Source organism: Calidris pugnax, unplaced genomic scaffold (genome assembly GCF_001431845.1).
Source record: "Calidris pugnax isolate Ruff unplaced genomic scaffold, ASM143184v1 scaffold245, whole genome shotgun sequence".
In the NCBI taxonomy this organism is placed as follows: Eukaryota; Metazoa; Chordata; class Aves; order Charadriiformes; family Scolopacidae; genus Calidris; species Calidris pugnax.
In genome coordinates, this window is record NW_015090982.1 from 1,163,448 (window position 1) to 1,175,371 (window position 11,924).

Below are 11,924 nucleotides of genomic sequence, written 5' to 3' on the forward strand. Positions count from 1 at the left end.
CTGGTGGGGGGGACTCTGGATCAGGGAGGGGTGCAATAGGAGGAGGGGGAAGGGTTTGACCCTGAAAGAGGGGAGATGGAGCTGAGATGTGGGGAAGAACTTGTTTGGTGTGAGGGTGGTGAGAGCTTGGCCCAGGTTGCCCAGAGAAGCTGTGGCTGCCCCATCCCTGGAGGGGTTCAAGGGCAGGTTGGAGGGGGCTTGGAGCAACCTGGTCTGGTGGGAGGTGTCCCTGCCCAGGGCAGGGGGTGGCACTGGGGGGGCTTTAAGGTCCCTTCCCACCCAAACCATTCTGTGATTCTATGATCCTGCACTTCCCTGCGGCAGCTCCGTGCTGCTGCCCCACAGTCTGGCTGCTGGCTTGGGGGGGAGGTTTGCTGAGCAGGTTACAACAGAGGTTGTGTGAGGTGGATTTGCACCTCCTCGCTCTGACATCACCCCCAGGTGTCCCTCATTTATTAAGTTTAATTACTAGTTACCAGAGCGAATGTCAAAACAGCGCACCTGAAGGAGCCAGGAGCGACACAGAGGAGAGGGTGATGGGGGACACGGGGCCAGAGCAGGGTGACACCAGACAGAGGGGACACGCTGGCAGTGCCTGGTGCTGGGTCCCTGCTCCAGAGCATCCTGGCCCTGGATCATCCCCGTCTGTCTGGGAAGCTGTCGCCTGACTCACCTCTGCGTCTGAAAAAGGTTTCCCTGCTCCTCTTGGCAGTGGTTACGTGGAGCTGTCGATAAGCAAAAGAGATTAAAGGGAAAACCATTTGCTTTGCTGTGCTGGGGGAGAGCTGGCCGGCGGGGCAGCACGGGGAGCTGCCAAAACAGGCAAAAGGCCTCAAAAGGAGATCTCTGCTTTCGTCCCCAAAGCAGGTTTGGTGTCACCGGCCCTGCCACGCTCTCCCCGCCGCCTTTCGCAATCAGCGTTGGGCACAGCTCTGCTTGCATATGCAAACCAGGAAAAGAAGAGGTTGCAACACCCAAGGAACAACAAAAGAGGGGAAATAAAGTCTGGCTTTTCTGCACTATGTGCGCAGTTTTCACTGCTTTTTCCTTGTCCTCCCTATCAACCCATCGGCTCCGATTCCAGTGCCTTTTGCCACAGCTGAAACTTCAACCATTGGGAACAGGGCCGGAGGGGAGGGATGGAGAAACTGCTCATGAATCAGCCTGGAAGAATCTCTCTGCCCACTTGCCTGCAGCTAATCTCTGGCTCCATCACAAGAATAATAGATAAGCAGCCATATAATATATAATAAAACTATTGAAGGCACTTGATGTCACTGCAAAAACCACAGAGGCCACTGAGGCTGATTTGTCCTCGGGGTGACCAATGTTTCCTGGTCCCCTGCAGCCGCGAGGTTTCCTCTGCTCCTGCACGGCCTTTGGGGACAGCAGTGCTCCCCGTGAAAAGCAACCCCACAAGCTTTGGTCCCTCCGAGAGGCCTCATCCTGCACCCCGTGTCCGTGCCTCTGGGTGATGCACGGAGAGGAGATGGATCCCCGCTCCCAGGCTGCAGGACGGGCTCTCTCAGGCTTTTCTGCAACCCAAGGAAATGGTGGAAATGCCTTTAATGGCTCAGTCCTGCAGCTGTGAACCCACGGGAGCCATGTCTGCAGTGCTCAGCACCTCAGCCCACGCCAGATCCAGCAGGTATTTTTGTCCCTAGAAGCACACGACAGCTCCAGGTCAGCGGTGTGACGAGGAGGGATGCTCCCAGGTGAACCGAGCATCCTTTGGGCTTCCACCTCCCCAGCACCGTCACCCCTACCCTGGTACCCACAGGGGCTCCCATTGGGGGATGCTCCCAGTGCTGGGCTGGGACCAAGGCAGAAACCAGCCTTCAAATCAACCCATAACCACCAGGAAAGCACCAGGACACAGGGAATCCCTGCTCAGGACGAGGGACAGCCCGGGATCCCAGGGGGTGAAGCCACCGGTGCAGGAGGAAGGTCCAGTGGGAAGTGGTGGCTGCTCACTCCCCTCCTGCCGCCCGTATCTTAATTGCTCCTCGCTGCCTGTTTGCTAACAGCAATTTGCTTCCTCCCAGCCTGCTCCGAGAGGGTTTATCACTCTCACTCCTGTGTTATTTCAAGCTAACGCAGGGAAGGTCAAGAGCCTGGAGTGCTCCCTGCGATCCTAGAAAGAGTCTGGGTGGCGGGAGCGGGGCAGGGAGGGTGCGGGTCTCAGAGGCACCTCGCCCACCACCTGCCAGCTCCTCTGTCCCCAAAAAGGGCAGAAGGTGGGAATACCGGCCACGTTTTCCATCCCAGCTGTCATCTGCTTTGCAGTCCCAACTCAATGCCCACCCTTGGAGACTTCCCCTTGCTCCTGCACAGCTCACCAGTCCCGCTGCGCATCCTGCTCCCTGGGAAGATGCTTGGGGCAGGCTGGTTTTGGCACACGAGCTTTGGAGATGCTCTGGTGAGAGATGTCGGTGCAGAGCAGCATCCTCTGGTCACGGTTCCCACAGCTGGTTCCACACAGTGTCCCTGTGCCACCAAACTGGAGCAAACAGTGAGAAGCATGACATTGGCATCCAGCTGAGCTGCTGCTCATGCTCCCCTGGGATCCCCCCCAGAAACCCCCCGCAGAGGGGCACAAATAGCTGCCACCATGGGGAGAAGGAGCCAGGCACTGGCTCCTGCTGCCCCATGGCGAAGAGGGACTAAGAAAACCCTCCTGCGTCCAGGAGTAAGGTGGAGATCGGCCAGACTGCCCTTGGAGGGGACCTGGGTGGGGAGGGACAAGGGCTTTCCAGCAGAGCTGCAACCCCAAAGTTAACCAAAGGCCAGAGAGTGCAAGGGGAAGAACTCTCAGGCGTGGACAGAGAAGCCATCAGGCTTTTGATTTGTGCAGTGACCCTGTGCAGATCTACCAGGGAGCATCTTCAGAGCCCCCGAACCACTGAAGTCTCTCCGGAGCAGAGACCAACCCGATCCCCTTCGATTCCTCCTCCCCCCAGTCAAATACACCCATTTCCTGAGCAGCCCCGGGGCCAAGCAGGGCCGCTCCTCTTTATTACCTCCTCAGGCCGCCTTTTCCAGGCTTCCCCATCTCCCAGATGCTGCCATAAACCCCATTTACTGGGGGGATGTGTGTGCTCGGGGCAAACAGCCACAGTTATTGCTGCTGGCACCCGCCTGCGGGGCCCACCCTGATAAAAGAGCTGGGGCTGCTGCTCCGACCCTTCTGCACGAGGTGGCTCCTGGTGTCCCCGAGCTCTGGCAGGGAGACCTGAGAAAAAAAAATAAATAGAAGAAAAACAGCAGCAAGAGGGTCAATGGCACCGTGACGCAGTGTCACCTGCGTTTCAGGTGCAAATGGGGGTGCAAACTCCTCCAGGAGTGGAGGGACAGGGGTCTGCACTGCACGGGTGGAGTGGGAGGTCTCAGAGCCACCCCCTTGGCCGAGCACAGAGGTGTTGGTGCTCACCTGGCCTCCTGCAAAGGCTCCTTCGTGCCCCACAGCAGCAGGAGGTGCCGAGGTTTGGCTCTGGGATGCCACAGCCCTGCTCCTTCCATCCCACCGTGCCAGGGAGGACAAAGCAGGTGTGGGATGAAGACACAAGGGTGATGCTGGCACAACCCTGGACTCCCAGCCTGAATCCAACCAATCCGACTGCCAGCTCCTCACCCAAATGCACCATCCTGCCTGCCCTGCCTCTCCCCCTGCCTGCAGCACCCCCTTCCCTGTCCCCTCCCTCCCGGGCACCCCACGGGGACGGTTCCAGTGCCAGCCCCGGGGTGACGCAGGCAGGGAGGTCTCAGGGTGCCCAGTTGGGCTGGGAGCAGTGGGATCCACCGGCGTGTTTGCTGTTCCCTGCTCAAAGCCCTGCTCTTTTCTTCCTCCGGTGGCCTTAAACTCCTGCTTTTGTCTCTTGGGATTAAAAACCTGGAAATGGCTGTGGGTGCCAGGAGGAGAGGGCTGAGGGTGGCTTGGGTGCGCCCGGCTCGGTGGCAGGGAGAGCCCTGGCAGAGGGAGGATGAGGAAAGGTCATGGCCACCCCCACCATCGATTTGGGGGGCAGAACTTGGGGTTAAACCCATGTGTGGGGTTGGCTCCTGCTCTGGGCTCTCCATGTACCAGTCCCAAATCCCAGCCAGGATGGGAGAAACCCCCCAAAATAACTCACACAAGCACCATAACCCCATTTTCTGGGCGATGGGGCCGGCACCCCCTCCCCGTGCCAGGGGCTCGGGGACATTTGGTGGCAGCGGTTCCCAGGCACTCACAGGCAGCCAGGTGAGACGGGCCGGGCCCCGTGCCAGCGGACGGGATGTTGTCTTTTCACACAGCACCCGTGGCAGGGCCGAGCGGCAGCGAAACCCTCGGCGGCTTTGTTTCCCACACTGGTTGCCATTAAGAAATGCAAATTCATTCTTCTTCTTCAACCTGCTGATTCTCCCCACATGCAAAACGATCCTCGGGCATAACGGCCCCACGGAGAGCGTGGGAGCTGCCGGGGCAGGGAAATCCCTCCCGGGTGGGAGCAGGAGGCACGAGCAGCTCCAATGGTCTCAAAGGCAAGGAGGGCCAGGGCAGCACGCAATGCCCTGGAGAGCAGGTTCTTGGCCACGGTTTCCCCTTCGGTGCTGGGCTCTGCATCCCAGGAGAGCCTCCAGAAGGCTTTGTCCCAGGGGGGAAATCCCTAAAAATAACCCTAAAATCCATAACTTGGCCCCAAAGTAAGCTGGCAGGATGGAGGAGGGAAGGCAGGGGGGGCAGCAAGGACCAGAGCCACTCTGTTCCCATCACCCTTGGGATCAAAAAGCCCCAACCCCACTGAGCCAGGTTTGCAGCTCCCAGGGGAGCAGAGGGGAGGACAACCCCGTGCCCCCCATGCTGAGGGGGCAGGGACCCCTCAAGGGATGGGGCTGCTCTGTGCCCTGGAGCATCACATGGAGCCACAGCTCTGGGGCTCCCAGTCCCCTGGCATCTTGCTCACCACGGTGGGGAGAGGGAGAATCCCGGGGGGCTGAGGAGGGCTGGGGATGAAGATCGTGCTGAGCTGCTGCAGAGTGAGCTGTGACTCAGCCATGAGTCACCCGGCTCCGAGGGAGACGTGTCGTTCCCAGTGAGCATCGCCTGGGTCAGGCACCCCCACCCCAGGGGCTCAGCAGGGACCCAGGACCCGGGGGGGTTGAGTAGGCAAAAAGGAGGGGGGCAGGACCCCAAACAAGCTCCTGGGGTTTGGGACAGGGAGTCGCAGCAGCGTGTCTTGCCTTCGCACCCTCCCAGGCACTGGGCTGGCCTTGAAGCTTGGAGGAATTTGCTTTTCCCCAGCAAACACAAGCTCCTGGGGGCAGTTCATGGGCATCCTCGGCAGCTCCCAGGATGAATCCTGGTTCCCAGAGCACAGCTCAGGGAGAAGAAAGCTGTGAGAGGTACTGGGAGATGGGCAGGGGACACAGAGCTCTCAGCAGACCTGGGCCACCAGCACACGCCAAAGCCCCGCTGGAGACGGGCAGCATTCCTTGGTGGCATCCCTGGTTTCACAGGATGGGATATTAAAGCAGAGAGCGATTAATGCTCTGCAAGGGAGCAGGAGCCAGGCTCCAGCCCCGGTGCAGGACGTGACCCGAAATGGCTCCGCTGTCCCCTTGAAGGGCTCTCCCCATCCCAGGGCACCGGCAGGGCCAGGACATCGCTTCTCTCCTCGGTGGTGGATTTTGAGGGCAGCAAAATGTTTGTTCTGTCAACACGTGCCTAATCCCCAACCAAAAGCTGATGAAAAAAGCCATGGGGGGGGAGGATGGGAATAAGCTGCCCTTTGAAACAAAGCCCTGACAGTGACAGCCACAGCCCCCGAGGGGGGAACGGCATCTCCAGGGCACACGGTGCTGCTGCAGCTGGGGGCACGAGGGGAATGGGTCCCCTCACCAGCATCTTGGTCCCTGCAGGCACCTTGCAACGGGGCTGGGAAGGGGGAACAGCTCTCCAGCTCCAGCCTGGCCCTGCCTCAAATCATTGCACCGGCTTAAACAGGAACAGGACCCTGAGCACCAGGCAGGAGGTGCAAGAAACGTCCTTGCTCTGAAGCGATTGCCTGGCACCAGCAGCAAATCAAGGCTTGTCTCTGAGCGAAGCAACGCCAGAGGGTTTTCACGCATCCGCGCAGCAAACGTCCCCTCCACACAGCCTGGGACACCCCTGTCCCATGTCCTGCTGACCCGGCACACAGCTGTGACACCCTGAGCCCACCGCGAATGGGCTCACCTGAGGATTGGCATTTTTAGGTGGTTCATAAAACCTTTTTCCTGGTGGGAAAACCCAAAACTTTGTCCCGGCGAGGCTCCTTTCCAGGTGGCTGGAGCTGTGGGCTGAGCAGATGGCACTTCCCCTCGCTGCTCACCCCAGGGCGGCTCCTCCAGCCCAGCTCGGCCACTGACTGTGGCCAGCACTGGCCACGGGATCCAGCCCCTGCAGGGACCTGCTCCCGGGAACTGACGGCATCAGCCCCGCACCCTTCACCCGCAAAAAAAAAAAAAAAAAAAAAAGAAAGTGCATTTAGCAGTTTCCATTTGTTTGCTCTTTAAATAATTGTTTCCTTATCGCTATTTATTTAGATCTCTTTAAAATTCTGACAAACCTGCTTCTCAGGCACTGTCACCCGCTTCCTCCCGCCCTGCTCCCCGCGGGCACGGCAGAGCGGGCCAGGAGGAGGGTCCCTGCTCGGGGACAGACCTGGGGACCATCGAGTCCTGGCTGACCCCCTTCCTCTCTGAGACAGACAAACCTGGATGCCCCAAAAGCTGTGGTTTGGGGAGCTCTTCCTCCTCTCCCCATCCCACCATAGACCATCTGGAGCTGCTGCAAGTCCTGCCAAGCTCAGGGGGCTCTGGGGAGCAGTGGGGGGACACCAAGGAGGGGGTGGGGAAGGGAGATGACATTATGTTACCCACCACAGAAAGGTCTGAGTCGCTGCACGAGGACTTTGCCAGGGACCAGGGGCACCAAGGACGAGCCCAGAGCTGCCCAAGCCCCCTTTTCCCCCACCTCCCCTCGCTGCCTGCGGTGCCCGGGGGCGGGTGAGGGGATGGACACTTGCCCAGGTAGCCAGAAAGGCAGGGGCAGCAGCCGACCACGATTGCCCAACACTCCTCCGTGCAAAGTCCAGCCCAGCACCGCTCTGGGCTATTAACAGCACCAATTAGAGCAGCTGGAGGCGAAGGTGGGATGGGTTCAAGCATCCCACAAGCATGGACAGGAACATCCCTGCAGCCTGGCTGGGGGACCCTCTCTGCTGTCAAACTCAGGAGTGTTGGTCCACCTGCATCCCTCACTGTCACCTGCAAGAGAGGTTTAAAGAGGGGCTCCTCCACGGTGTCACTGCCCGGGGTCCCCTCCAAGGCCACCCCGGGGTTTTGGGCTTCGCTGCCGCAGGTTGACGTCACGCCCAGCCCGCAGCTGTCAGAATTAATTGAGGAAACCCAGCCACGGTAAACAATGAGGAGGGAAAACGGGGCAGATTAGATAACGAGGAATGTGAGGTTCTCGCTGTATTTTCCCCCTCTTGCCCACTCACTTGGGCACAGACCCTGCCAAGCCTGGGCTGCTCCTCACCAGCCCCAGGAGAGGCTGCAGCCCCTCCTCCTGCAGGACAGCTCTGCTAAAAAAAGGGTCTGGGGTACCCTAGACCCCAGGTTTGGGTCTCCTGTCCCTCCCACAGAACCAGGCATCACCCTGGGGTGGGCAGCAAGAGTAGAGCAGGGTCCCCAACATCCCATTGCTGCCAGAGGAGACACGGGGGGAGGTGGGTCCAGAAGCCTGGAAAAACCACATCCAGGAGCTCTGAAGGGTTTTGTAAACGAGAAACAGCCTCAGCTCCCTCTGCTGGCACCTGCTTCAGGCCAGGCCCTTCCCTAGAAAACCCTGGTTATAAATAACATTTCCCAGTGCCTTCCTGCAGCCCTCCCTGCCCGTGGGGACACGGTGCCACCCACCCGATGCTCCCCAGCTCCTGCCACAGGCTGCAGCCAAGCACAAGCAGCCTGTTAAGCAGAGGACAGACAGTCCATCCCTCCGTCCAGCCTGCTCAGTGGATTTATTCCAGTCTTACAGGTGAGAAAACTGCCTGGCGAGGGTCAGCCGAGGGGGGATTCTGCCCCTCTGCTTTGGGGAGACCCCCTCCCAGTGCTGCCTCCAGCTCCGGGGCCACCAACAGCAGAAGGACATGGAGCTGTTGGAGCAGGGCCAGAGGAGGCCCCGGAGATGAGGCCCCGGAGATGCTGGGAGGGCTGGAGCCCCTCTGCTGGGAGGGGTGGCTGAGAGAGTTGGGGGGGTTCAGCCTGGAGAAGAGAAGGCTCCAGGGAGAGATTGGAGCCCCTTCCAGTCCTTCAAGGGGCTCCAGGAAAGCTGGGGAGGGACTCTGGATGAGGGAGGGGAGCCCTAGGAGCAAGGGGAAGGGTTTGACCCTGAAAGAGGGGAGATGGAGCTGAGATGGGGGGAAGAACTTGTTTGGTGTGAGGGTGGTGAGAGCCTGGCCCAGGTTGCCTAGAGAAGCTGTGGCTGCCCCATCCCTGGAGGGGTTCAAGGGCAGGTTGGAGGGGGCTTGGAGCAACCTGGGCTGGTGGGAGGTGTCCCTGCCCAGGGCAGGGGCTGGCACTGGGGGGGCTTTAAGGTTCCTTCCAACCTAATAGAATCTATGATCCTATGAGCTGGGGCAGCAGGGATGAGCCACAGCCCTGAGGAGCAAAGACAAGATGCCCAACAGGCTCTTTCTGATATTAAATGAGTCCTGTGGGACACTGGGTGGTCCCACAGCCGAGGAGCTGGATGTGGATTCAGGACCTGCTGCCTCAGCCCCTCTCTCTCTAACACACAGCGAGCACTGGCCCCGCTGGGAACAGACCCGGGTACGAAGCAGCCCAAACTCCAGACCAGGTGTCTCCCACCAGCTGTGGGGTACAGCACCCTCAGCCGTCACCACCCCACCAGCAACGCATGTCACCACCCGTGCTTTACTGGGGGTGAGGGGAAAGTGCAAGGACACGGTGCTCAGCCCCATCCCTCCCTGCTCGACCCAGCCACGCTCCGCAGCAGCAGCTGGGAAGCAGGAGCCTTGTTTTTAAGGCAATAAAGGGAGATTGCTGTGGAGACACCGCAGCCACCAGCGGCTCTGAGAGACATCCCCACGGCCTTCCCCACCCACGCACCTGCTCTCCTCTCCACCATCCAAATTTGGGGTTTGCTTGGAATTTACGGGACACTTTAACAGTGTTCTCAACAGCTGCCCCAAGAGGTTGCTGGCTCTGGAGAGTTTTACCGTGATCCTGGAGGAGCATCAGCATCCCTCGGCTCGTTCCTGCAGGCAGCATGGACACCTCGACCAGGACACGGAGTCAGCCCAGGGCTGAGCCCTGCCAGCAACTGGGAAAGCTCTCGAGAAGGCTTTTATCCTCATTTGTAGAGCTCCTTAACAAATTCCCATGAACAGCCGATCTAGCACAGCCCTGGAGATGAAGAGCTGGCGCTTGACTGCTGGAAAAAAATACACCACTCGCTGAAGGAGAATAATCAGGTCCCATCTCCAGCCTCAGGGTTGTTCAAACACCCTCAGCCTGAGCAGCAGCAGCCCTGGGCTGGGAGAAGAGCCCAAGGAGCCCACGGGAGCCTCTGGGAAACTGGTCACGCAACTGGTTTTACGCAGAGGGTGTTCAAACATAGACCCCTGACCGGCAGGAGACAGAACTGCTGCCTCTGGGAACCTCTTGAAGTGTAAAAGCCAAGCCATGAGCTTTTCCTCCAGCCAGAGGACACCTCGTCCAGCCCAACCCCTCCACCCAGGTCCCAGCATCACCCTTTTCCTGACACTGTCCCCGTGGCAGAAGACAGAGCCATGATTCTTATGGTGTCACCGACTCACAGCACAGCCGAGCTGCCTTCAGGGTGCTGCTCCCCTTACTCCACTTGTAAATAGGTGCAAAAAAGTACTTCCCCCGCCCCCCCCACCCCACCCTCCACTTAAGCCCTTGAAGTTATTGGGAAGGTACCACTGCTACAGGGAAGACACGATCAAAATAAGGCCAGGCTACAGGTGGGACCGCTCTTACGCCAGCCCTGGGGAGCTGAGCCCTCAGCCTCCCGTGGGGCAAACAGGGCTGGTCCTTCCCCACGCGTACCATCTGCTTCCTCCCCAGGTCTCCACCGGGCACTTTTACTGCTCAGCTGGTTTATGAATGGGGTAGGAAGCGTTTGAGATTAGATTTCCTTAAATAATTTGTTTAACTGGGGATTTTCCAACTAACACATGGCCAGAGCGCTCCAACGACAGATTAAAGGTTGCAGAAAGCCTCCAGAGAAAGCCTGCACTGAAAGTTATTCCTGACCCCACACAGATCCCGGATCCTTCCCAAAGGATGTCCTCACAGCATCCCCCTCACCAGCACGTCCTGCTTTCCCCCTCGGCCCTGTAATATTCCACTGTACATCCCCAAAGGATTTGCAGAGAAGGGAGAGGCGAAGCACAAATCCCTCCCTGAGCATCCTACGGAGCACTGGGGGCTGCCTGCCACACCAGTGAGTGGACAGAGAAGGAAGGAGGGAGAAAAATAGTAATAAAAATATAATAAGATCACATAATAAGATCCCCTGCTGCAGGTACAGCTGCTGCTCCTGGAAGACACAGCGTTGGAGCCCCCGAGCCCCCGCCTGCAGGGGGACAAGATGGTCTCTAAGGTCCCTTCCAACCCCAAACACTCTGTGATTGTGATTTGGGAGGCGGCGCAGTGAGGCTGGGGAGGGTCTGGGACCCATCCTGCTCTGCAAGGCTGGACTGGGGGACGGTGCCCGTCCGTCCTGGGCACTGCCCATCCCTGCCCTCCTCGCTGCAGCTCATCACACACACAGCAGAGAACATCCTCCCGCCCACCACAGCACGGCTTCAGGGAGCGAAAAAAGAGCTGCTTAAAACCAGAATTATTTTTATAACTTTTCATGAGCAACTATCTGCTTCCCCTAAAAATAACAAACAAGCAGAAAAAGCAAACGCAAGCAGTTTGGGGGTGACCGCGGCAGGAGTTTGAGTTGGCTCCTGCCTTGTCACCCCGCGGGGATGGTGACGGGGGGGACAACCTCCCCTACAGCCATCCCTGGAGTTATTTGCCCGCTCAGGAGACAGCGTTGGGAGGTGCGATGGCATTGTCCCGCGCTGGCGAACCTCCACGGGTTGCAACCCTAAAGGCAAACAGATTCTTTCAAGCAAATAAGGAGTAAATGAAAAGTTGGGCAGGGAGGAGGGGAGGCAACCCCAAGCTCCCCAAACAGAGCCGTCCAAGAGACACCCCAGAGCACCGAGAAGCTCAAGGGGCGCATTCTTTTCGAGGCACAAAATAAATACCCGTAGGCAGAGGCAGCAGGATGTCTGTTCCCAGTGAGGCTTTCAAGTCGAGCTCAAACAGCACATGAAAGCTCCAGGCGTTTATTCAAACCTTCAAAAGCAAACCCAGCGCGTACAGACCGAGGCTTTTTGCGAGGATTAGCGACAAAGTCACATGTAAGCAAAGGAAAAGCTTCGGCTAAGCTGTGCCACAGCAGTTTATATAGATAGTTTATACAGGGAGAGGCTTGGGCCAGGTGCCCTGAGTGGTACGGGCCGCCTTGGGCAATGGGATCAGCCCGAGGTGGCCATGCAGGTGTCCACCAGAGACCTTCACGCACCCCCACCCTGGTGTACAGGAGCAGCAGATACTCCCTTAGGGATAGGAAGAAAGGAAAAAGCCAAAATTTCTGCCTTCAAAATTTGTGCCTGAAGAGGGGTGAAGCAGCGGGGCTGAGCTGCTGCTGTTTGAAGCCCAGAGCATCGCCACACGCTGTGCCCAGGGCTCAGCCCAGCACCAGGACACCACCCAGCCAGGCAGGGGGCCCTGAAGGACTCTGTGCTGGTCGCCCCCACATGAGGACCACTAAAACTCCTCCTCACACCTCT